This window comes from Podarcis raffonei, chromosome 8, assembly GCF_027172205.1.
Source record: "Podarcis raffonei isolate rPodRaf1 chromosome 8, rPodRaf1.pri, whole genome shotgun sequence".
In the NCBI taxonomy this organism is placed as follows: domain Eukaryota; kingdom Metazoa; phylum Chordata; class Lepidosauria; order Squamata; family Lacertidae; genus Podarcis; species Podarcis raffonei.
The window spans coordinates 4286885-4314744 of NC_070609.1; the positions used below are offsets into that span (position 1 = coordinate 4286885).

At 43.1% G+C, this 27860-nt stretch overlaps 1 protein-coding gene across 1 annotated transcript in view; it reads left to right on the forward strand.

Moving 5' to 3' along the window:
• Nucleotides 1–27860, forward strand: part of LOC128420217 (zinc finger protein 501-like) — a 169167-nt gene that overhangs the window by 97722 nt on the left and 43585 nt on the right. The window lies entirely within an intron of this gene.

The following is a 27860-nucleotide window of genomic DNA, read 5'->3' on the forward strand; positions in this document are numbered from 1 at the left end:
CAACTGCCACCAGCCACAAACCACCCCATAAAATGCAGTAATCTAACCTAGAAGTTAACAGAGCATAGGCAGCAGAAATCGGCTGAAGCCCTGCTTTTCTGCAGTGGGTGGAGATGGAATGAAAATTGGGGTCTCACCCTGACACAGGGCTCGTCCACACTTCCGTTTTCCCAAGTTTTCTAGGCATGGGTCTGAGAGATTTTTTGTTTCCCTCGCAGCTTTCCCTGGGAAAACCCCCTGCTTACTGCTGTATCATAACAAACATCAACCAGGTTTTCTGCATTGCATCCATTGCATTTTTCAACAAAGACTTTGCTGAAAAAGCACAGGAAGGCAACAGGGAAAACCCAGAGGAATTTGCTGGGTTTAGATGTCACCGCTGATGAATTACTATTTTCTCAGTCAAAGTTAGCAGTATAAACATTGAAGCAGAATGTTTGTTGAAAACCCAGCCGTTGTAAGTTGGGTGGGGTGAGAAGGTACATAAGGAAAGCCCTCAGAAGCTAACCCTGGACGTATCTCCTTTTATTTTTATTTATTTTTTATTTCCAAAACCGAAAAAAGAAAAATTACAAACATCAAATTCAACATCCATATTCATTTTCTAACTTAAACCTATTACATAATTAACTAAATTAAAACATACCTAATCACTCTAAACTTCTCTTTGCTGTATACAAATACAACAGTTAGAAATTTTATATTAAAGCTTTTATATTATAAATAATATTTCAAATTCCCCTAATCCCCCGTTCCCATTCACAAAAGCACAAAGATTCACAAAATGTTTAGGGTACGTGTTGTTGTTGTTTAGTCGTTTAGTCGTGTCCGACTCTTCGTGACCCCCTGGACCAGAGCACGCCAGGCACTCCTGTCTTCCACTGCCTGCCGCAGTTTGGTCAAACTCATGCTGGTAACCTCGAAAACACTATCCAACCATCTCGTCCTCTGTCGCCCCCCTTCTCCTTGTGCCCTCCATCTTTCCCAACATCAGGGTCTTCTCCAGGGAGTGTACCCCTGCATATCACCAGAAAAACGCACTGCTCAGAAGCAAGCCTCATTGAGTTAAATTGAACTTTATTCCAACTTATTCAAAGGGAACATTAGCAAAGAAATAGTCCCACCCTGTGGGAAATTGTGGGATTTAACTTCTGAGCCAAGGGTGCTTGGATACCAAACGGCAAGACTGTAATCTGACAGGCTAACAATTCCGGTTGCACCTCTGAAATCAGTATGTCTTTCTGTTGACACCAGGCGTCCTCCCTTAGAAGAAAGACTTTAAAAAACCCATGATTCAAGCCTAAACTCCACAACCAGATTTTGCTTCCCTTAGGAGAACTTGCTTGTTTTATTCTGCATGGGTTGCGGAAATGGTGGTGCTTTGTACATGACAGTGGGTCTTTTGGACGGGAACGCAATTCCTGTGCACCTTTTACTCAGAAGCAAGCCCATCAGCGCTCCTTGCCTCCCTCGTAAACGGGGCTTGGCAGCTGAGGTAGTCCCTCAACCCAAAACACCTGCTCTATAAGCGCAGGGTTCCTCCAAGGATCGCAACGGGGTCAAGCGCACCTGGAAGACGCATAATGATGCAGAAACAAGCCCCGTTGCAATCTAGGGACTTGGGTTGCTGCAGCATCCGACAGGAGGGTCTTACTCGAGAGTAAGTCCCGTTGGTGTCATTGGAGGCTGATGCAGAAATCATGGGGAGTAACACGGCCATTCCATTAAATCATTTCCAGCTGCCGACGCAGAGCAGAGCCAAGCGGTTCTCCCTTTCCTGCCTGATTTTGCCCCCTTCTTCATTCGCTACACCTGTGCAGGTGTTCGGAGGAACGCGATTGGAGGAGAGGTGAGGGCGGGGTCGGAGTCTCAAGGCTTCGTGTTTGCTATAAAAGGCTGTGCGGGGAGCAGAGTTCGCCATTTGCTTTGCGCGGGGGAGACTAAAGGGAGGGAGGATGTGTGGAATTGCGTTTGCTAGGTAACAAAATAGCTTGGTGGGCTAAGACTTCTGAAAAGTAGAGAGGGATTTATTTAGCAAGGGACTCGTTTTGCAGCATCTCCTTAACATAGAAGTTTCTGCTCCAGCCTTTGAGGAGGGGTTTTTTAAATATATAAACTTGTTTGAGAATACTTTTTGAAAGACTGCAGATAATTTTTTTTAAGTTTTTAAAAAATATGGGAGTGGGAAGCTTAGGCTTGGAATTTCCTACCAAAAAAAAACTAAGGGGTATTCCTTTAATAGAGGTTGCTACTTTAAAAAAATAATAATATGTGAGTTTTTACTGGAAATAAATTTCTAGGCGGTTTACAATATTGCAAAAATATCCCTGAAAATAAAGGGGGCGGAGGCACAGTTTAAAACAAAGCTTTTAAATTAGCTATGAGGTAGGAAGCTATAAAAGCTGGAACTGAAAGCAGTTTGTGTTTTCCTCACCAAGAATCAACAGCAGTGCACCCAGCAAAATGGTGCAATTTACAGAGGAAATATTGTGCTCCTCTAGAACTAGGAAAAAGTTGATGCACCTATAAGGTTATAGTTGATGGGTCAAAGGACCTTTCCAGCTGTAGTATATATGCAAGATAATAGGCTGTGAAGTTTCACTCTCTTACACAAGAGCCAGAAAGTTTGCTGTCTGGAAGGGGCTGAAATCTGAAGAATGGCAACTTCTAGTGCAGAGTTTGAGACCTTCCTCACTAGGCTTGCGTGAAAGAGCTGGAAGTTACTGAGGTCTACCAGTCCCCAAACAAAATGGCAATAGACGGAGGTGGGGTTTGGCATAACCAGCTGGAAATCACGAGTTCATACTGACCTCTAATCCAACTTCAGAAATAGCCATAGTGTTTGTGACTGAGTTCCATATATCAGCTTTTTCTCTAGCCAAGTAAGACACTTGCTCTAGGGCACTGGGTATTCTCCCCATTTTAGGCAGTTTGCTGACCCAGAGGCTCGTGAGTGCAGAAGGCTTTTTCTTTTACTGCCCCCACCTCCTTATTTGCAGCCAACAAGCCTTGTAAACATTTAATAACAATTTTATAACTACTATAACATGATTGAAAAATGCAATACATTTGAAGCAATGCAATTTAAAAACTACATAATTAAAATGTTGGACAGTATGTGTTACTGCTCCAGGTCTCCAGAAAGTCAAGGAACATAGGGGAAAATTTGTTGCATATGGCCATCCATATAACATCACATGTGATTGTGTGCTGGTCTCGGGGGGGAATTACTGTGCGGCGTGGTCTAAGTCTGGTCCTAGGTCGAGGGTAATGAGGCTGTCCGTCAGGGGCGAAGCGAGGTCCAAAGCGAGGAGTCGGGCGTGGTCAGGAACTCAGGAGAGCAGGTCAGGGTGCCGGCAGGAACAGGTTACCAACGATGTTGCTCCCGTAACCTGGGACTGGGCTGGCTGGCCTTTATCTCCTCTGAGGCATAGGGCGGCCCCGGTCCACAGGTGACTCGCCTCTCCTGGCCTGAAGGCGAGCACTCCCCCTGTGAGAACTTAGTTCCCTCCGCCTCTTCCCTGAGCCTCTGCAGCTCCAGAGAGGCTGGAGGGTTACTGGACCCTGAGGCAAACTCACCTTTCCCTGACAGGGCTGAGAGAGGAGCACCTGCAGGCAATGGGTCCTCAATCACCTCCGGAGCCAGAGTGTCTGCTCCTGAGGATCCAGCACAGGTGAGGGCCCTTCAGGTTTAAGCCCCAGCCCCGGCTCTGCCGGCCCTGGAGGCGGGGATTCCTGTGCAGGCTGGGATTCCTCAGGTTCAGCCTCAGAATCCGATTCCCAGGCCATCACAGATTGCCATAATACATGGCAGTGTATTAGAAGTTACAGTCAGTGCTGATTTTTTGGGGGGTAAGGTGGGGTATGCATACCCCTAAACATTTTGTGAATCTTCATACTTTTGTCCATTTACTGTATTTTTCCAGATTTGAACTATGAAATAGTGAATTTCTTGAGTAAAAATGAGAGTGCCCCTAAACATTTTTTAAGAAAAAAAAGTACTGGTTACCATCCACACACTTTCACTGCGCAGATACTGTTGGTGTTTTGCAACTTTGACCTGTTGCAGACCTTAGCCAGACCTTAGCAGAGCATACACAGAGTTCCTCAAAAGCAATCAGTTGCAGGCAGGATGGACGAAGCAGAAGCAGTAACTTGTTACTTGTAGGTGTGTTTATTATTTATAGCTGTCTTCAAGTTACTATGTACAAGAACAGAACAGATACTCGGATCTTAACTCTCTCTCTCTCTTTTTTTCCTTTCACTCCAGATCTTTTTATTTTAGCAGTGTTCCAAGATACAAAACAAAAAACAAAAAAACACCATAGTATCTAAAGAATTCATCACTTTCTTACCAACTGTAGCAAGGGATGCTAAGAGATTGCAGTGACCAGCCTGCTGGCCCAATGCAATACACTGCAAAAGTATTTCTGGCCCACCCTATGTCCACATAGCGTTGAAGCTCAGCCACTTGCTTCCAGGTCATTCCCCAAGAGCCCTTGATTCTTCTTTTTTTTAAATAAATTTTATTCATTTCACAACAAATAAACAAAAACATGTATAGTTTCACATCCAATTTTCACAAATTACATCTTTTTGGACTTCCTTCAGCTTTTCCCTAAATCATCCATAGTTATTTATTAAAGTACGCATTCCCAATGTTTATATTGCCATTAATTATAACTTTCTTTTTCTGTCCCCTTTCAGCAATAGTTCTCAATTTTTTCACAGTGCTTCTCTAAATCCCTCTAACGTTATCTGTCTTTCACTTATACTTTCCAGATATTCCACAAATTTCCCCCAGTCCTCGATGAACTTTTGGTCTCTTAACTTAACTCTCTTACACCAAACAACTCTTAGACTCCACACTGACCAAACCACTAACACATTCCAGTCAGTAGGTCATAAATCATTACGCCTGTGTGAGACCTTGACCAAATGGTAGAACTGTTTCAAGACCTCTCTATCTCCAGGCAGAAACCCTCCTTTCTGCTCAGTCATTGTTGGCTGTCGGCCAACTCTTAATTGACTCTGTGTGAAGCTGCACAGAATTTCACGTAGTCAAAAACCCAACACCCCCTCACAGCTCACACAGTGCAATTAACTTCTGAGCACATACAAAGTATTTCACCCAACTTTGTTCTGCAAACCCAAGCATTCACACATTTGCCTGTTTCTTACAAACCACAACAGTTTCGTCAAGATGCCAGCAACATTTTGAGCACTCTGAACATATTCACATGCAATGACATTTCTCTGTACATCACACAAAACATTTTGGTATTTTACCGCCACATGTTTGGATTTAGACTTAAACTGTTCAGTTTTACTGATCGTAATACAAGCTTGATTGTCAACATACACCTGAATTGGAGAATTGCATTGTATGCCGAAATCTCTCAGCGACTGCTCGTAATACACTAATTCACTGCAGAGCTCACTTAATGCTGAAAATTCAGCTTCACTGGATGACACACTGACTATACTTTGTTTCCTGGACTTCCATCCAATTAGTGACCCGCCAAAAAACCACTAGCCCAGTAATTGATCTTCGGTCAGGAAAATTTCCCTAGTTGCCATCTGAGTAACACGCAAGTATTTCATCACCTGCTGAGCTTAACTTTAAAATACTACTAGCAGTATGCTTCAGATACCTCACAACACATTTTACTGCCTTCCTGGCACTCACAGTAGGTTTAGACACTTGCCTGCTCAAAATCCCTACTGCGTAGCTGATATCAGGCCTACTCCACTGCGATATGTATAGCAGACTCCCAATAGCTGATTGATATAAATCAGGTCGCTCAAACACTGTGCTTTCATCAGCTTGCAAAGACTTAACAAAACCTAGATCCACGGGAGTATTTGCCCCTTTGCAGTCCTGCATTCTGTATGCTGTTAGCAGTTGTTTGATTTTCATTTCCTGGCTAAGCAACAAACTGCCATCATCCGCCCAGCACACTTCCAAATCCAGATAACTTTTCGCAGAACCAAGGTCTTTTACTTTGAACCTTTTGGCTAACTGCGTGGGAAACGCTTTGATCTGTTTACCTGTCTTAGAAAGATGGAGCAAATCATCTACAAAGACCAAACGGAACTCTTGTTTGTCATTAGCGCCATGCACATACAGACAACTGTCTGCAATGCTGCGTTGGAAACCTAGAGAAACCAAATTCTCATCTAAACACTTGTTCCAATTTCTCTCAGATTGCCGTAAACCATGTAGTGCCCTGTGTAGCTTGTACACATTGCCCGACCCAGACTCAAAACCCGGGGGTTCTGCTAAATAGAGTTCCTCACTCAAACTAGCATGTAAATAGGCTGTCTGGATGTCATAATGGTTTACTTTCAGCTTGCGTTTTGCTGCAAGTGCCAGCAGCAGACACAGACTTTCGCTTCTAGCTGTAGGAGTGAACACTTCGTCAAAATCAAGCCCGGCCTCTGGGAAAAACCCTGAGCCACGAAGTGTGCCTTGTACTTAAAATACCAGTGGCTAAAGGCTTGAGCTTGTAAACCCTCCTGCACCCCACTATTTTAGCTCCTTTTGGCGGCGGTGTGGGTGTGAACACCTCATTCTGAACCAGAGAATCCTTTTCCTCCTGCATAGCGCTTTTCCAGAGCAAAACTTGGTCTTCTGGTAACGCCAGACCTCCTTGTAGCTTTGAGGTTCAGCAGCTACATGAAAAACATTAGCAGTACCAGGTTTAAAACGATCTGGGGGTACACCTTTATTCTCCCTCTGAGACTTTCTGGGAGTAAAACTGTCTTCGCTTTTATTGTCATCCCCCTGAGATTCTCGCCCTCCTTGAGGAGATTGGAATTTCTCCTGTGGCGAAAACTGACTGCCATTCTCATTAGCCTCAACAGAAGAATCCTCTTTTGTGTCTGTTTCTGGTTTTCTTTTAGCACTCAAAGATTCTCCCTTTGATATTTGAAACCAAACTTCAGAATTGGCACGCAGCTTCTCCCAGCCGCTATGCTCACAGAATGTAGCAATCCTTGAAACAACCAGCCCATTTTTACCAACAGCAAACCTGTAACCTTTGCCCAAATCTTGGCAACCTACAAAAATAAGCTGTAGTGCTTTGAGAGAACCCTTTTTACGCTGTGCTCGAAGCACATGAACCCATGCCTTCACACCAAACGTACGGGCATGATCAGCTTTGGGCTTCTTGTTGAACAATTTGAAATAGGGTGTTGCTCCAATTGATTTATGATACAAGCGATTCTGCAAATAACAAGCTGAAAGATAAGCTTCAGCCCAAAAAGCTTTTGATAGACCAGCATCCTCAAGCATTGAGTGCATCATCTCTCGTAGAGATCTGTTTTTCCTCTCAGCCAATCCGTTTTCTTCTGGAGAATGGGGGTTTGTTTTTCTGTGACCTATTCACTTTGTCTGTAACCAAGACTGAAGAAGTCCAGAGACAAATTAGCCTCCGTGATCAGACTGCAGCTTTCTCACTTTGAAAGAAAACTGCCTCTCAACATAAGCCACCCAGCCTTTGAACTTGGTAAACAATTCACCTTTGTGCTTCATAGGGTAGACCCAACAGAACCTTGTGGCATCACCTGTGATCTTTAGCATATAACAGGAATTACCCCTGCTGAGTGCGAAAGGACCAACCACATCAGCATGCACAAGTTGAAAAGGATTTTTGCTCACCCTCTCACTTCTGGGATAAGACCTTCAGTGGCTCTCGACTTTCTTAAAAACATTACAGCATAGCTGTCAACTGTCCCTTATTTGGCAAGAAACTCCCCTATCCCAGCACCGTTTCCTGCTGCTGTCCCGGATTGATGATGTCCCTTAAATTTCCCGGGTTTCAAAGGAAGCAGCTCCTCTCCCTCCCTCCCTGCCAGCCAGGGAGGAGGGAGGCTCCAACTGTGTTGCTTGGCTGCGTTGCTCACCCAAATAAGGAATCTAAGAACGACTGGGGGGTGGAGCTTGCATGCCTTCTGCCGATCAAATCAGCCGCGTTGCCTGGGGACTTGCCTTTGCTCAGCGCTTCCCAGCGGAGAGGGGATGGTGGTTTTCCTTGCTGCATCCCCTTTGCCGGGTTGCTGCGCTGTGGGAACCACCGCTTGAGGCTTCGTTTGGCTGCTGGTTGACTAAAATCCCTTATTTTGGCTGCTGATCCCTTATTTTCGAGACTGCTGGTCCCTTATTTTCAAATCTGTAAGTTGACAGCTATGCATTACAGTCAAGATACTTGTCACAACCCTGTAATTCACACCCATTACTTAATTCTGGCATTTTGGTTACACTGCACCAGTGGGCATGACCTAATCTTCTGTGCCATAGATGCAAACATTTTTTTATGAGAAGCCTCATTTTTACATACAGGTTGTGTATCATTGCTAGCTAGTACAGACTCTTGAACACAGTCTTTTAGCACAAACAAACCATTTTCTGCCACAGCCCTCCCCAATGTCTCTCTGCCTTCCTGGATGTCATAGTAACTGTCCCGAAAATGCACTTAAAACCCAGCTTTCAGCAGACAGGAGACGGACATCAGGTTGCTCCCCAGCGAAGGAACACACAGAACGTTGTCCAGATGCGTGCGTCGACAGGAGACAAAAACAGAACCACCCGACTCCATGTCAGATTTCCTCCCGTCAGCCAACGCCACCTGGCTCCGTGGTGTAGAAACCTTCTTGGCAAAAAGTTAGGTAAACTCTGCTGAACGGTTTAAAGAGGTTTTATCACCTTTCTCTCGCAGAAGTGGTGAACAATGACAAAGTTGTTTTAAAGATGATTCGCCAAACTGAAGTCTTGGTCAAGAGATTTTATTCCCTGACCGGGTACAAGCATTACAGTAGCAAAGGTATTTTTAACTGTTAACAATGTGCTGTTAATTGCTGTTTCTATCAAAGTCTCTTATCTCCCAAACTTGAGATGGCTGCTGTGACTGAAACTTTCCACATTCTACGCTCTGAGTTTCTCCCTGGAACACCAGTCCTGAAAGACCTACATTGGCTCCCAGTACGTTTCTTCTCTAATTGTCTTTCTCTAATTGTCTCAGACAATGACTAAACCTGCCTCTTCGGTAATGACATGGTCTGGTCTTAGCATAGCTCCTTCTCCTTCCCGTGATCACTGAGATCTGGTGTCCTGGAACCCGCCGCAGCCATTCTGTTGGCTGAGGCCCACTCTCAGGCAGCCCTGACCCTTTCCCCTTAAAAAGCAAAATACAGTGGCCTAACAAAATAGTAAAGCAAAACAAGCCAAAAACAATTAGACTAAAATAAAACTAATCCCCACCCCACTCAACGTTTATCCCACCCCAAACCAAAATAAAATAAAGTAAAAATACATAAATAAAAACCACCGTTCACAGTGGTGCAACAAAGTAAAAACACTTTTAAAACATTTTAAAATACGCAAAAACATTTTTGACATTTGCTGCAGCAGTAGCAGCACCACCACCAGTGCCCTTAAAGCTGTGGCGGTGGTGAGTGTGGGCCCCGCCACTTGGCCTGGTGGAATTGGCCTGCAGGAGGGAGCGGCCTTCCCCAGCTCTCACAATGGCAGCAGCAGCATGGCTGGTCTGGTCTTAGCGTAACTCCTCCTCCTGCCTGTGATCACTGAGATCGGTTGTCCCAGTGCATCCCCCCCCCCAACCCGTGGCTGGGACCCACTCCCAGGCAGCCCTGACCCCCTCCCCTTAAAACAAATAAAACCTATATAAAAACAAAACAACACAATAAAACAATAAAAACCCAAAACAGTAAAAATTACAAACATACCAAAATTAAACAAATTCCCAAACCCGACTAAACACCCATCCCACCCCCCACCCCTAAAAATTAAAAAAGGTAATTATTTAATTTTTTTTAAAGAACTTTGCACTGTTCTGAGTTCTCCTGGGCAGCCCAGATGGTGAGAGGCAGGGACAGGACCTGCAGGCACTCACAGCAGGGGAGTCCTCCTGGGCAGCGGCAACAGTCCTTATGAGGCCTGTCAGACCCCGCCCTGGGCCAGATGGTGAGAGGCAGGGACAGGACCTGCAGTATATGCCTAACTATACTCCCAACACGAACAGAAGTACAAGCATAATAGTTTCAAAGAAATTCTCGGCTGATTCCGCACAGGATCAGGACAGGCCCTCCGCACGACAATGGCCCCACATGGCAAGGTGTGCCAGGCGAGGTGGACTGCTGCCAAAGGGTCTGCGATTTGCAAGTTAGCTTCCTAAGGTTTTATTCCTCTTGAACCCATGTGGATTCAAGACTTAGAAACCAATCAGTTCTTTAGATTAATTAGCAATTCTCCAATGGTTACGAGGGGGAACAATAACTTGTTGCGTTCGCAAAGTAAAGGAAGGATTGAACTCTGATTAATAAGAATACACACAGAGGCTTGAACCAGCAAGACTCTGGGAAGGGTGCGGATAATCGTGTCTCTCTGTGCTTGTCCGTGTCGGCAGCCCCCTGGCCCAGGCCGTTTTTTATTCACAAAAGAACTTTTTACAGAGTGTTCGCAAGAACCAATCAGATTTCTTCTGAGCATTTCCACAAACCCACGTGGGGAGAAAGTTAAACCACTAAAACTAATTAAGCACAAATATTTCTGGGGTAAATAAGTTGAGAACTACAAAGAAGAGTATCTGGCAACCCGGAGGTAATAAACAAGCAAATACACATATGATAAGGAGGATGGATATTTATTATTTGTGTACAGGAAGGTTTAAGAGAGGAGAGGCATTGCATCCTCATCATCTGCCTGCATGTGTGTCTGTATCACATAAAGATCTCTAGCAGACATTCCTGGAGGTTGGCGTGGGAAAAATGTAGTGCAGAGAGAGAACAAGGAAGGGATATATTGTTTTGTCAAATAACAGGCCAGGTGAGCACCCATGCAAGCATTGTATATGGCCAAAGTAGGGACTCCCACTAAGGAAGCCACCAAAGAAGTATACTCTGCTTTGAAAAACTTTCAGCATGACGTTAAGGGCGCTTTGAGTGCTGCCGCCTGTTTTGTTCTAAAAGTGAGCGACTAAGGCATAACTAACGTCAATCGGCTAAGCAGCATTGAGCATCAGATAAATTGGCGGGGATGTAGTTATAACTTCTTTGATTACACGTGAAAAAGCAGCCATCTGGTAAACGCACATGAGCATAATTAAAAGCAATCTGCTGAACACGTGAATAATTCCAAGTTGACCTTCCTGTGTCCAGACAGTAAGTTGCTTTCTTACTGCAATTCACAATCTGAGCACAAGAGGTGTCTGATGGTGCTGCAACTCTAGGTGTGTATAATGTTATAGCATCCAGGGGTAATTTTTGTATCACCTGTCCCCAATCATGGAGATTGGTATAACTAATGATACCTTTAGAAATCCATTTGGAAAACCAATTTCCCAGGTGCGTGACATGTGCCATATGAAAAGCTGTGTACAAACAGGAATCATACAATTTCCTAAGTCAGTGTGTATATCATATGTTTCACTCAAACAAAAAAATGAGAGACATTAGGAACTTTAGCTAAACATATTATAGCTATGACTATAGAAGTGTCAGGAGAAAGATAGATACATTTGAGTACTAGGTATCAAGAAACAAATAATATACATGTTAAAATCAGCATAGAGTTCATATGTAGCTGAGTAATTAGAGCTACTAAAAAAGTCTCTGATGCTTCTGGAACACCAGAATGCTAAAATCGCATCCTGGCATCAGAGGTCAAGGTCTTCAGCATTCCCCATGTAATCTTCGGCATCCCTCAGGCTTTTGAGGATGGACACGACGGACTTTTGCACGGGGCTGCTGAGCCTGTAGATGCGGAGTCAGGGTCATGGTCCTTGCAAAGTCTGGAATGGGATTCTGCAGGCCTTGGTGCCAGCGCATGTCTTGGCCAATAGGGATGGATACAGCGACCTGGAATCCACACAGGACCTGAGGAAGTAAGAACAGTAGGGCATACTGCCCCTAGGTAATTAAAGGAACAGGTCGCTCTCACTGCAGGTTGGGGAGCTGCTGGTACGTCACTAGAGGGCATTCCAGAGATACCTCTTTCCTACAATGGCATTTCATAGGAGAAAAATTATTAGGAAAGGAAACAGTTAATTTAAGGTAAAGAGAACAGTAGTTAAAGCGCAGGAAGGACACCCATTATCAATATCCTTAGCTTGTGTCATAGGAATGAAAAAAATATTTTATCAGCTGCATACTTCCCTGCTGAAAAAATGCATGGCTGTCAATTGCATTAGAAAATAATGGACAGAAGGATTTCAAAGCAGAATCAGCATGTTGATTTCCTTCTGAAATTATATCCTTGAATTCTGTATGGGAGCAAAATGTGAGCAGCATAGAAAGGCATAGTTCTAGGCGTTAAGAAAGATATTTCAGTGTCAAGAACAAAGAGAGTAGATTAAAATCTAGCATAGGAGAAAGATAGGAATTAGCCAAATGTGATTAAAATATATCCCACTTCACACAAAAAGTCACAAAATGCTGTGTAAGTGTAGGCTGATCTCTGCCAGTTTCCTGATTAGCTGCAAGAAAATATGCCAGTTATTTTCAGAATCCCTATATGTTAAAACATTCTCGAGTTGTTGAATAGGAACCTGTTTTTGGACAGAAACCAATTTCTAGGGTACCTGTTGAATTAAAACTAGGCGTGAATCTTTAGGAGGGTTAAAATAAACTATCCCAAGTTAATCAGTAAATGCAAACTGATAGGAAGGAAAAGAACTCATTAAGGACTCGTGCTCCTGTTTTAGAAAAAAGCAAATAACAAACAGCAATATCAAATCCAGTGTTAGGCAAATCAGAGAGTAGCCACTCTAAAAATCACTATTCTGTCAGCAGCGTCTGGGGGAAAAAGTAGCCCTGTAGGTGAAAGCATTGTATTAAGAAAAATCACGAATATGAAGTGACTCCAAAACTCTGCAACTGCTGTAAAGTAAATTCATTAGGAATTTTAAGTTTAGGGAGGAAAGGAGAAAAAAACAGTCTGCAACATGTGATGAAGAGTGAGTCTAACTGTCTGAGGTAGAATCAGACCTGTATGCTATGTCTTAATTTTATAAACCACCATAGGGAACTGGAACTGAAAAGTAGCAAGTTCTGCTGTCAGTAGATTCAAACCAGCACTTCCCTTAGCGGCATGGTGCAGATTTGTCACAGGAGACTGTGTGTTAAAAGCAACTGTGTTAGAAGAGATAGCTGGCTCTGCTAATTTAGCTTCAGTAAAAGACTGACAATCAGCTGGCACAACAGTCTTTGTTCTCTCATTCAAACCCAGGCTGGAAGGCCATCTGTTGTGCCATTGCCTGCCTTTAGCAGGATGAACTGAAGGAGATTGCTGCTAGGAGGGCAGATTTGTGAGTCTCGGTGTCAATATTCTGGCAAGGCTTACTCATTTGAGCAATCTCTGTTTCTGGCTTCTGGTACATCGGTTTAAGAGCAGTCTTGCAATCAGCATTTTCATTTTCCAATTGTTTCACTGAAACTTCAGAGTCTTCAAGGTTTGGAATTAAAGTACTGGCTCCTCTTAGCCCATCAAGAATACCATGCAAGCCATTTTCTGTCACACTTCGCTTCAATTCTTTTAAAACTGCGAAGGGCAATGATTCATGGGCTCTCTGTTCCTGTGCATTCTGAACAACAGGACAGACTGCTAATAATGGCAAGGTGTCGGCTGTTTTTTCTTCACTGCTTCCTTCTGCCATATTTGGAATAGTCAATTTTTGCACTGTGGTCTGAGCCCTTTGCGGGCATTGATCCAAGGAATTTACATTCGACCCAGGCAAATCTTTGGCAAAGGAAGGTGCCAATGGAGTTACTTTTGGCATGACCTCAGATTCCTCAGAGAGAGGCTGGAAATCTAGAGGCTGAGATGGAGGGAACAATATTACGGTATTTTTAAAATCAACTACGGGTTGCAACAATATGGGAACATTCATAGAGACAGCTGGTGGTTGGAGCAAAGGGTTAGAAAGCTTTTCAACTGCGTCTCTACACAAACACCAGGTGTGCAAGACTTGTAGAGATGACTCAGGATGTCTATGGAGTGCATCTCCCAGCTCATTCCATTTCTCAATGTCATTGAGTACCCCCCTCTGGAAACCAGGGGCACAGTCTAGCAATCTCTAACAACAATTTTTCTACTAGGGGTGCTAAATGCTTATCATGCCCTGCCCGAGCTAGCAAAAATAACAAATTATTCCTATGCTTTTCCTGCACTTGTGAAAGCGTGCTTCCCATGATCTCACCTGAAGGGTAATAGAGGCGCGTCTTTGGGGTTCGTTCCGAGCGAATGAGATCCTAAGTCCGGGAATCGTTTTGCAGGAGATGATCCACCGCGACCGAGGGATAGCAGGTTGCTAGCTCCAAGGGGAGTCCAATCCTGGAGGTTTCCTTTTGCTGAGGTACCTTTTACAGGCCTCACACCCTGAGGTGCCTTTTACAGCCTCACACGGTTCTTTTAGGTTTGCCTCACACGGTTCCTTTAGGTGGCCTCACACAGGGCACCACTATGTTGCGTTCGCAAAGTAAAGGAAGGATTGAACTCTGATTAATAAGAATACACACAGAGGCTTGAACCAGCAAGACTCTGGGAAGGGTGCGGATAATTGTGTCTCTCTGTGCTTGTCCGTGTCTGCAGCCCCCTGGCCCAGGCCGTTTTTTATTCACAAAAGAACTTTTTACAGAGTGTTCGTAAGAACCAATCAGATTTCTTCTGAGCGTTTCCACAAACCCACGTGGGGAGAAAGTTAAACCACTAAAACTAATTAAGCACAAATATTTCTGGGGTAAATAAGTTGAGAACTACAAAGAAGAGCATCTGGCAACCCAGAGGTAATAAACAAGCAATACACATATGATAAGGAGGATGGCCAGGAGGACAGCGACTGTTATCACCTTAATGTGAGATCTGCTTCCTGGCCCTAAGATTAAGATCCTACATCAAATAAACTTGCCCACTGTCTTTGATGACCCAGGACGCCTGCCTCTCTAAGTGTGTACGTGCTTTGTCAGGCAAGGGGAAATGGGCAGCAGAGGCCAAAGGACATGAATGTAGAATCTTATGGGATTTAATCAGAAATTATCGTCAATATATCAAACCCAGTCAACACAATGTCTTCATCGTGGACACGATGGCTTGATGTATATTTTATAATTCCTCATGGTAATCCCATCTGACTCCTACAATAACTCAGGCTCGTTAGGAGACTGAATTCTGTTTATCAAAAGATCTTGAAGATTAAAGCATTCCCAGAACCAAACCGGATTCTTTGAGTTGTAAATTAACCAGATAACCCTCTCATTCTGAATCAAATGCTTCTGGGTCTGGATTACATATTGGGTTAGTTCAGATTTGTCCACCTCCAGTTCGGAAGGGGGAAATTGGGTGCCGTACACAGGGGAGGGTCTCCCAAAGAGTAACTCATATGGGGATAGGTTCAGGCGCCCCCGCGGGCATCCTCTGAGGTTATGTAGTACGAAAGGGAGGGCACTGACCCATTTTAATCTGGAGGTTTTGCAAAGTTTTCCCAACTGGGACTTGAGTTGTTGGTTCATTCTTTCAACTTGTCCAGCGGATGGGGGGTGGTAAGGGGTGTGCAATTTCCATTTAATTCCTAATGCTTTTGCTATTTGTTGAACGACATCTGATGTAAAATGAGATCCTCTGTTGTAGCACCCTGCTTGTGGTTAACACTTAGCTGGAATGAAATATTCAACGCAGCAATAGAGAAATTAAAATAATAATTTATTTGTCAGACAAATAAATGAGAGGCACAGTGGTATATGGTTACCAAAGCTCTGGCCTGCCCTTTCAGCCCTGATGGCCAGCACTTATATTTCCTCAACCCAGCCCCCTTGCTCCTCCTTTGGCTGCCTCTGTCCAATCAGCCTGGTTGAAATTCCTATTGGCTGTTTGCTAGAACCAATCATAAAAGATACACCCATTTCCTATTACCTTTTATGGGAGACAGAGAGCTATATTTTCTTCTATTTATAAATGGCAAATAAGTAGCCATATAACATTTGCCTCAACAAGGCACCTTAATTACCAGATAACCTTTGGCCCCTCTTGCCCTATTCCCTGCAAAACAGATGGCTAATGGTTCTAATTTTATCTTAAACAGAGATCTTGGGTTCATCTCCTCACACACCATCTATGAAAGATCTCCTTCTTTGGAGGTCTTTAAGCAGAGACTGACAACCATATGTCAGGAGTGCTCTGATGGTGTTTCCTGCTCGGCAGGGGTTTGGACTCGATGGCCCTTGTGGTCTCTTCCAACTTTATGATTCTATGAAATGAGAATCTAACATTTCTTACTTTCTAAATCCTTTGCATAATTACATTTAAGCCAATATATTTCATAACATATATAGTTTTTTAGAAGAAAGGGAACTTAGTAAAAGCTAAGCTAAATTCTAAGTTCTCTAAAGATTCAAAGCAGTTTCAGAGAGCTGCTTTGCCTAGTCTAGCTGCTGTTTCTATTTGCCCTTTTAACCTTACGAAAATGTGGCTCAAGTCTCTAATGGGAGGCACAATAATTCTTACTATTTACCAACTCTTAATTGTGTTTTGCAACTTGATTATTCTGTAATTTGTATGGTCAGTGTGACCTTTTGCTCCTAGCCTGTAATTTCCTTTTACAAACCTGAGGCACTGCTATAGATCAGGGGGGCCCTTGATCAAGAAGATAAACAGCTGCCAGAGTATGGTTTCTGCCTGGCATGAGAGATACAAACATTTACAAATATATATTTTTTTAAGCTCATTTTAAAATACAAATCTTGATCAGATGCCTCACTGTCACTGTCTATATGCCTTGGGACTCTGAAACGTGGTATAACTTCGTGTAATAAGGCTTTGGCTACTACTTGCGCTGTAGCCCGGCGTGCTGGGAAGCATTCCACCCAGCCGGAAAGCTGACCGATGACGACAAGAGCATGTTTGTAGCCCTGGCCAGGGGGACAAATCTATAAAATCTACTTGCAAACTTTCTTCTTTTTTTTTGAATTCTTTTTATTGATTTCAATTAAACAGAAAAAAAACAAAAAACAACAAAAAGACAAAACAATAAAGACACATAAACAAAACACTCACTAATTAATTAATTACATAACACTGATAGACTTCCCTCCATTTCGGTTTTGGACTGTATAACAAAGATTATCTCTCCGCAGTTTCTTTCTACAACCTTTATACCTCGTAGGATTTATGTTAAACCTACTGTGATTTTTAAATTTCTTAAATTTGCTTCAATATATGTTGTAAATTTATTCCAATCACTAATAAACTTTGTACCTTTCTGAAATCTGATTTTCTGCGTCCTTTTTGCCAGTTCTACATATTCAAATAATTTAGTTTGCCAATCCTTAACAGTTGGGATATTTGGGACCTTCCAATTTTGGGCTAGCAGTATCCTAGCGGCTACAGTTGCATATTGAAACAGTCTTCTTTCTTAATCTCGTCTCCAACCATTCCCAAAAGGAAGGCTTCAGGTTTTTTTAGGAAATGTGTATTTTTTAAAATTCATTGTATATGAGTTCCCAATTTTTTTTTATTTCTTCACAAGACCACCACATGTGGTAAAAATTGCCCTCCTTAATTTTACATTTCCAGCATGCTTTATCTCCGGTCTTGTACATTTTTTTCCAGTTTCACAGGTGTGATATACCATCTATACATCATCTTTTCCATATTTTCCCTAAGAGCAGCACAGGCTGTGAATTTCACCCCCTTATTCCAAAGTCTCACCCAACTATCATATTCTAAATTGTATCCAAGATCTGTTGCCCATTTTATCATAACCTCCTTTATCGCTTCATCTTTGGTGTCCACTCCAGCAACAGGTTATACATTTTAGACAAGAGTTTGGATTTACTTTCTAATACCTCTACCTGAAATCTGGATTTCTTTTCACTCAATCCCTGTCTTTTTATTTTTTAATTCTTCATATGTTCTAATTTTCCAACCTTTTTCTGTTCTTACCAGAAGATCTTCATAAGTCCATCTTTCCCTGCCATATTTATTTTTTGATGTTAAGATGTCAATTGGGGATAACCACCAGGGGGTATTTCTTTCAAGCAGTTTCTTATTCTTTTCCCATACCTCAAGCAGAGGTCCTCTGATGATATGATTGGAAAAGCCCCTATGTACCTTCTCCTTGTTGTGCCACAGATATGCGTGCCATCCAAATCTTAAATTAAAGCCTTCTAGGTCCAGTAAATCTGTATTTTTCAACATTATCCACTCTTTGATCCAGCAAAGGCACGAGGCTTCGAAATATAATCTCAAATTTGGTACCGCAAATCCTCCTCTGTGAGTAATTTAAATTTAACTCTTGGTCTTTTCCCCTGCCATATAAATTTTGAGAGGGTTTTCTGCCAATCTTTAAATATAGCGGTCCCCCTAATCACCGGAATGCATTGAAATAGGAACAACATTTTCGGAAGTATGTTCATTTTAATGGCCGCCATTCTTCCTGACCATGAAAGTTTTATTCTGTTCCAAGTATCTAAGTCCCTTTTAATCTCGTTCCAGGTGCTTGTATAGTTGTCCATTATCAGATTTATATTACAGAAAGGTAGCCGTGTTGGTCTGCCATAGTCAAAACAAAAAAATTTTTTCCTTCCAGTAGCACCTTAAAGACCAACTAAGTTAGTTCTTGGTATGAGCTTTCGTGTGCATGCACACTTCTTCAGAAGTGTGCATGCACACGAAAGCTCATACCAAGAACTAACTTAGTCAGATTTATATTTTTCATAGTTAGCCATATTCCCAGATACTTTACTTTTTTTACCACTTTAATTCCTGTTTGTAACTGTAATGGTTATGGGGTTGCTCGTGCGTAAGTTGCCGCCACTCCTGGCTAGGTGGCCTGGTTAAACCTTTCCTGGCTGGACAGCCCCTCACTTCGTGGCTGTTCAGTCGCTGGCAGAATCCGACAGTGGGCGTTTCTTCAACCTTTTCCAACATAAAAGTTCTTTGACGCCCAGTCTCCTCCTAGCCTCCCTGCACGGAAGCCTTCTGCGCAGGGTGGGCGTAGGTAGCGGAGGACCTGTGCTCTCTCCGCTGGTGTCCAGTGAAGAGTCCCTGAGCCTGCTCTCCGCTTCCCCCATTGGCCCCCCTCCATCCCTGGTGTCGCACTGATTTTCTTCCCCAACAGGAGACCTGCCTCTCTCCCTACTTGGCCCCTCTCCAGCATCGTCGTGGAGCCCCTCCTCCTCCTCTCGTTCTGATGGCAGTTCCCTGACAGTAACTCTAAATGGTTTCTTAAATCTTACCCCATTTTCTTGGTCATCATTTTAGTTTTTGTTTTGTTTAGTCTGAAACCGGATAGTTTCCCGAAATCCTCTAATAATTCTATTCCTTTGTCAACACTTTTTTGCGGTTCCTCTAGTGATAAAACCAGATCATCAGCGTATGCTTTCAATTTATATTCTTTTACCCCAATTACTTCTAACACCATTATGAACAAAAGAGGTGACAGAGGGCAACCCTATCTTGTACCCTTCGAGATTTCAAATGAATCTGTTAAATTATTATTAATAATAAGTTTGGATTTTTGACTCAAATATATCGCTTTTGTTCCTTCCAAGAATCTACTTGCAAACTTTCGAAGATTTGCAAACTACTTGCAAATCTACTTGCAAACTTTCGAAGGGAACGAAAGCCCATTGTCTGGCTCCTGGAGGGCATCTAGCAGTATGTTTCGGGTTGAAAGTCTGGCAGGTGTGGCAGTTCTTTACTGCTGCCTTTGCAGCGAGGGCTAGCCCTGGTGCATACCAGCAGCGTTGAACGGTATCCACGAGTTTGTCCCTTCCCCAGTGGGTACACTGGTGTAAGATTCTGAGGTGTTTTGGTACCCAAAGTTTAGGCATTAGGAGTCTCTTATCAGGGAGGTACCAGATGACATCTTGCAAAGAGGCCCCTTGCTCTTTCCAACCCTCTAGCTCCTCTACGGTTGCTGTCTTATACATTTGTTCAAAATCTTTTTTTTTTTTTAAAGACATTTATTGAAGTTTTCAAAAAATAGAGAAAGAACAAAAACAAAACAAAACAAAACAAAACAAAAAACAATTAAAAACACATAAAATTTACATTCCTTACTTTCAATGCCATATTTCCCTGACTTCCCCACACCTCCCCTTCTTGTATTCCAGTTCCAATTTTTAGCTCAACAAGTTCTTGTCCCCAAATTTTACCTTATTATATTTAATTCATTTTAGTTAACCAATTTTAACTTATAAACCTCAGTCTTTATACATCAGTACTTATTCTTAAAAATCTTTTTCTAAGGTCGACCCCAATTCCCTTCCACGAATTTCCCATTTTTATATTAGTAGCAAAACAGAATAAAAACATTTGTTCAAAATCAACATCCGAAGGAATTTGAGCTCCTTGGAATTCGTTATCTGGTGATAGGGGCTGTAGGGCTGCTTCGGAATGCATTGAAATAGGAACAACATTTTCGGAAGTATGTTCATTTTAATGGCCGCCATTCTTCCTGACCATGAAAGTTTTATTCTGTTCGAAGTATCTAAGTCCCTTTTAATCTCGTTCCAGGTGCTTGTATAGTTGTCCATTATCAGATTTATATTTTTCATAGTTAGCCATATTCCCAGATACTTTACTTTTTTTACCACTTTAATTCCTGTTTGTAACTGTAATGGTTATGGGGTTGCTCGTGCGTAAGTTGGCCTCGGGGAGATGTATAGAGTTCATCAGGCGTTCAACTAAGGGTGTGCGGGCAATCTGGGTACCTGCAGCTGTCAGGAAACCCCTTTGGAGCCAAATCTGCCCTGTAGCATGAACCAGTCGGAAACAATATCTTGAGTCTGTATAGATTGTAATTCTTTGTCCCGCCCCCAGTTCACAGGCTCAGATGAGTGCAATTAGTTTAGCTGCCTGTGTGCTATATTTGGCATGGATGGGGCGAGCTTCTAGGATGTCAGTGGCAGTCACGACTGCGTAGCCACTCTTATGCTCTCCTCCCACTATCTTTGAGCTCCCATCTGTATATATAATGAGGTCTGGGTCCTCCAAGGGGGGGGGAATGTAATCTAGGTCTTCCCGTGGTTTCTCAGCGTGACGAACTACTTGGGAGCAATCATGATGTGGTGAGCCATCATCAGGGAGGGGTAGGAGAGTTGTGGGGTTAAGGGAATTCACCCTTTTGATTGCTACATTTGAAGGGCTGAGGAGGATGGCCTCATACCTATTTAGTCTTTGTATAGTAAAACGTTGGCACCCCTGTAGGTTAAGGAGGGTGGCTACAGCATGGGGGACATTTCTAGTCAGGTCGTGCCCTAACACAATCTCTTGTGCCTTTCCCAAAAGTAACGCTGCTGCTGCCACTGCTCTGAGGCACACCACATTTCCCATGGCCGTGGTATCTAGTTGGAGGCTCTAATGGTTATGGGGTTGCTCGTGCGTAAGTTGCCGCCACTCCTGGGTAGGTGGCCTGGTTAAACCTTTCCTGGCTGGACAGCCCCTCACTTCGTGGCTGCTCAGTCGCTGGCAGAATCCGACAGTGGGCATTTCTTCAACCTTTTCCAACATAAAAGTTCTTTGACGCCCAGTCTCCTCCTAGCCTCCCTGCGCGGAAGCCTTCTGCGCAGGGTGGGCGTGGGTAGCGGAGGACCTGTGCTCTCTCCGCTGGTGTCCAGTGAAGAGTCTCTGAGCCTGCTCTCCGCTTCCCCCATTGGCCCCCCTCCATCCCTGGTGTCGCGCTGAATTTCTTCCCCAACAGGAGACCTGCCTCTCTCCCTACTTGGCCCCTCTCCCTACTTGGCCCCTCTCCAGCATCGTCGTGGAGCCTCTCCTCTTCCTCTCGTTCCGATGGCAGTTCCCTGACAGAGGCTATAGTAGGTAACTGGTCTGTTTCTGTCGCGAATTTCTCGCGGCGCTTTTAGCAGAATGCTCAGAGTCCCAGGTTCTTTGGTGCAGTATTGCTTAATGTGAGCTAAATATATATACAAATATCTACAGAAGCAGTTCATATAATCAGGCAGAGTACCTGCACCTTGAGGCAAAAGAAGACTCCACACTCATCTACACCACTCCTCCACCACCACTACTATTTAACAGGCTTTACTTTTAAACCGGTGACAGCCAATCACATTACTGCTGAATCATTCTGACCCAGCACTTCCACAGAGAGTATTGCATCAGCCTGTTGCAAACTGAAGCCTGCAGACTTACTTACACAGCATCCTGTGAATCCCAACAGTTTCTTCCTTGGAAGGGCTGTGTGAGGACACCTGAAGCTACCCCTTTATTTTCATGTACAAACAGGGAGAAGGGCAGCCGGAAGTCAGGGGGTCCAAGGGCAGGTGAGGATCTTAATTCTCGCTTGATGGATTCAAAAGCTTCAAGTGCCTCTGCAGACCATTTGAGTTGTTCTGGGGCATTGTCATGGGTCATGGCAGTGAGGGGACGGGTGAATTCTCCATACCGGGGAATCCAGGCACGACAGAACCCGCTCATCCCGATGAAGCCTTTAAGTTGCCTTTTTGTCTTTGGAAGGGGTAGTTTTGTTATAGCTTCTATCCTGTCGGTGGAGAGGGCACGGGTCCCTTCCCCCAAGATATGGCCCGAGGTATTTTACTTCTTTCTGGCAATGTTGTATTTTCTTTGGGGACACCTTATGTCCTTTGTACGCCAATATTGTGAGGAGAGCTATGGTGTCCGATTTACAAGATTCTAAGTCCCGCCCACATAGTAAGATATCATCAACGTATAAAAGGAGGGTGGAGCCTCCTGGAAGAGTGACATCCAATAGGTCCTGGTGCAGTATCACTGGGGATTCTACGTATCCCTGAGGGAGTTGTGTCCATGTTAACTGGCTGGTTTGCCAAGTAAAGGCAAAAAGGAATTGACTTTCTGCATCCACAGGGATACTGAAGAAGGCAGAGCACAAGTCAATGACTGAATAAACTACAGTTCCCTCAGGAATTGTGCTCAGGAGGTGGTGAGGGTTAGCTACTATGGCGTGTCGGGGAATAACAAAGGAGTTTACAAGCCTTAGGTCCTGAACTAAGTGCCATTTTACGGGATTCGTGTGGGGCTTACAGACAGGAAGTAGGGGGGTGTTGCACGGAGAGGCGCAAGGAACTAGAATAACCATTTTTAAGAACTCAATCATTGGGGTGAGCCCCTCTATTGCTTCTTTTGGTAGAGGATACGGTCTGGTGCAGGGAAAAGGCAAATCCTTCCTGTAATTTACCTTTACGGGAGTTGCAGACTTCAAAAGTCCAACTGATGTGGATTCGGTTCCCCATAGCCAAGGGAGGACCCCATTCAGGAGTTCAAGGGGGAGGTCGAGGTTCTTGTTATCTTTTTTTTAAAAAATCACTTTTATTGAATGATTTTATGTTACAAAAAACAATACAGCCATACTACCACTAAATATAATTAAGAAATAAAAATTACATACATCAATATTTAGTTTGTTATTTGTTATTTACCGTCTTATTTCCTCCCAAACATTGCATACAACAACACACATATGTGCAGACACCCACACACCCACACCAGCACACAAAAGGATAATAATGATAATAAATATTTTTCCCCTTTTATCTTCCAAAATCTTTTCTTCAACTTTGACTTCCTGTCAAGTCCCTTTGCATATATTTTATCTTACATTTGAATGTACACAAAACAATAAACCTTTCTATATAATTTTTCTAATACATTCTGAAAACATAATAAATCCTTATTTGTTGTCCACCTCCTTTTAGTTCCTTTATCACTCAAATGCTAGCACGGAGTCAAAACTATTATTGTATTTTTGAACATATCTTCGATAACCATCCCATTTCCCTGCAAATTTTTGCTTTGAGTTTCCTCTGAGTTTACTAGTCAGTTGAGCCTTCTCCACCAATTCCTGTAATTTGATTTGCCAATCTGTTATTTTTGGAGCCTCGTGATCTTTCCATCCCTTGGCCACAAGTATACGAGCCGCTGCAGTTACATACAAGAATACCCCTCTTAGATTTTTTGGGATCTCTTTATCTAAAATACTTAATAGAAATGCCTCCGGTTTTTTAGTAAAAGTTATCCCCATCATCTTTTTTAATTCTTGTAAGACCCCTTGAAAGTTGAAAATTGACTCATTGGGCATATGTAGGTAAATTCCCTCCTGGCCACATTGGATAGTGGCATTTAACTTACAAAGCAGATCCCTTCCTAAGAGATTGACGGGGCTAGACGTCAGCAAGAAAGTGTGTTTAACTGACAAAGGTCCGACTGACACTTTGGCGGGCTTGGAGAGGGGGCAAATTCGGGGGATTCCGTCTAGTCCCATTACGGTCCTAGTTTCTTCTTCCGGGGCCAAGTGACTATTGATAAGGGTAGAATATGTGGCTCCTGTATTGAGCAGGCAGTCATAGGATTGTCCATCTATCTGCGTGGTGCAGATAGGATCAGAGGAAGATAGCTGTAAGATTGGACAGAGAAAAGGAAAAGAGGCGGGATCTGCTTCTGATTGTCAGTAATCACTGTAGTCTTCCATCACCATCTCATGGGAAGAGTTTGCAGAGCGATTTGGGTGGTTGAAAGGATTATGACTATTAGGTGGATTCCTGGGTCATGGTATGGGAGGAGGAGGAGCCATCTGGGTTTGCACTTGAAAGGGTCCACACATAGGAGTGGGTTCCCTGAACACTGGGGCTGGTTGGCTTCTCTGTATTCTGGTCTCGAGGTCTTTGGGTCTCTAAAGTCTGCTGTCCTTGTTCTGGACTCCTGGAGGCCGGTCAATAGGGGGCAATATCTTTTTATATGTCCCACCTCATCCCAATGGAAGCAGGTGTGCCTATCTGGCTGTTCATACCCCCTTCCTTTTTGCTTTTCCCTGAGAGGGGGAACCCCGGTGGCCTAGGCTAGCACTCGTGGGAGCTCTGGTTTTTGGTCCTTCCTTTTCCGTTCCTCCCTTGAATTAAAGACGGATTTCGCAATGGAGAGGATCTCGTTTATCGTTTTTCCATAACAGCATATGCCAATGTTGCAATTACTTTAGCTTTAAATACTTTCAAGGCGGATGGAACATGAAGAGCCCCGTCCGAAAAGAAAAAGCACAAAAGCGCAAAGGATAGGGCCTTGGCCTTGTTTAAAATGTGTGCAATATGCGCCTTCCAACCCAGATTATATTGGAGAAAAACTCCCAGATATTGAAATTTATAGACCTGTTCCATAGGTTTTCCATCTTATTGCCACTTATAGGATTTCCGACTTTTTGAGAAAATTAGTACTTTTGATTTAGATTGATTTATAGTGAGAGAATTTGTTTTACAATATGAAACAAAGAGTTTTAATGCTCTCCTGAGGCCAATTCTTGAGAAGGATAAAATCACAGCGTCATCAGCATAGAGTAATAATGGGCAACGATAGTTTGCGAGACGGGGGGCATGGATGGTTTCCTGAAATTCAGCCAATGGTATCCTCATGTCACTAATGAATAAATTGAAAAGAAAAGGAGCTAGGATACATCCTTGCCGGACTCCTCTGTTGATGGGCACAGAGTTTGTGAGATCGCCGGCTGGGGTTATTCTCACCCTAGCAGTCGACCCCTCATGCAGCTGGATTATTAACCATAAAAGTCTTCTATCAATTCCCCATCGGGCAAACTTTTCCCAGAGTAACCTTCTGGGGATGCTGTCAAATGCAGCCTTAAGGTCAATAAAAGCCGCACAAAGTTGGCCTCGGTTTGAAGAGGAATATTTCCGGGCTAGGTGGTGCAAGACTAAAACATGGTCCGTAGTTGACTGGTTTGGTCTAAATCCTGCTTGCTCGGGGCCTATCAGTTTCTTTTCTTCAGCCCATTGGGTAAGTCTGTTCAGCAGAAAACGTGCGTATATCTTTCCAACTATTGACAGTAAACTGATATTCCTATAATTCTCCGGGTCGTCTGGGGAGCCTTTTTTATATATTGGAATTATAATAGCGTCCTTCCATATTTTTGGCACCCTTCCAGTTGCATTAATAGCATCAAAAGTAACAGCCAGGATTTTTGCCCACCAGTCGGAATGTAGTTTTATGGCTTCCGCCGGGACCAAATCTGGCCCAAGGGCTTTGCCGATTTTAAGCTTAGAGATTAAATTCAAGATTTCATCGGGGTCAGTAGGAGCCCAGATGGGGAGATGATCAACTACATCATCAAGAGCGTTGGTATTGGAATCTGGTGATGCAAAATATTTCCTTAAAAAGGATTCCCAGACCGGGGCAGGAATTATTGTTAAGGGGTATCTCCTTGATCTTCTATTAACCAATTGCCAAAATTGCCGTGAGCTACATGAACTAGAGGCGTCTATAAGCGCCTGCCAACGATTTTGTTGCCACTCTTTCTTAGCCATTTTCTGGGCTTGCTTATATGCTGTTTTTGCTTGCTGGTAATTCCTAGGTAATACTAAAGCACCAGAAGATTTATATTCATTGTAAATGGCACAGAGATGTCGTCTAGCTTGTTTGCATTTTAAGTTAAACCAAGGGGCACCAGTCTTAAAATGGGCCCGATTTACTTGGATGGCTGGTACTGTAAAAAAGGGCATAAGATCTTCTGTAAGCAGAGAGAATGAATTAATAATTTGTTCATGCCCATATAGATCCAAATCTAAAACAACATAGGTTTGAATTATCTCTTGTTGGAAAAATTCCATATATTTTTGGGCTTGAGTTACTGACCATTTTATTCCTCTCACTTGTTCTGCAGTATTTATTCCCATATATATGGGGTGTCTAGACTTGATAGACTGCCAGTCTAGGGAAAGCTTGGCACTCAAGGGGAGATGGTCGCTCATTTGCACGTTTTCTATTTTAAAATAAGAAAAATTTGGGAATAAATCTCTAGAAACAATAAAATAATCGAGAACACTATTTGTAAGTGTGCTCAAATGAGTGAACTCACCCGGAATATTCGGGGGACAATTTCCGTTTAAAATTATCAAATTCAAACGTAAAATCAGCTGATAAAGAAGGGTTCCCGCTTCGTTAACCCTATTATCTTTCGGTTTTCTCTGTATATAGGGGGGGAGGTCCAAGTTCTGGTGATCATTTATGACCCACCATTTGGCCTTGCCTAGCGCTTCCCAGTTTGCAGCTGTACGAGCATTAAAATCACCTCCCATGACTGATGAAATATTTGGGAACTTAGTGTAACAGAAAGTTAGGTGTTCTTCAAGTGTTTCCCATTTGGAATGGAGGTCCACTAGCTGCCCCCCAGGGGGGAAATAAACATTTGTTACCAGTAATTCAAATTTCCCTCCTGAGATCAATCCTGTAATCGCGTAAGGAGAGGAAGATTTAACAAGCGTAAGTTTGCCTGGCATATAGATCTTTAAAAGGTTCAATAAATGGGCTTTATGCTCTTCTTGTGACAGAAGTCCTGGAGGTTTAGGATAATTTGATAAAATGAGTTTGTTTCGGTACAGCACCAGATTCCAGTTTTTATTTGTTAGATTTGTCAGATTTCTCTTCTTAGAGGGAGTGGTTTCATCCACAGATAGAATGTCAAACCATGGATCTTGGATCAGAATGTCTTGCTTGGAGTTAGGTGTTGGGGTAGGTGTTAATTGTTCCAAGCAATCCATCGCAGCGTCAGGGCAAGGGTTTATAGAACGTTTTTGCTTAGAAGATTTCCTGGTTAAAAGTTTCTCAGTGTTCCCACTGGTCTCGGTTATTGGAATACTCTTGAGAAGATTAAAAAGCTTTTTAAAATCCATTTTTTTTATAACGCACTGCTTTAAATTTTTTTACATTTCTGCTCTTTTTTACCCTTATGGGCCTCCTATTCAAGGCAGTAGCCCTACAAGATCTCTTGGCCTTCCTTGGTGATTTGTTTTTGCAGGTGGTAGGAAGGAAGTTGTTATTACTTTTCAATTCTACAGTCACCCCGCTG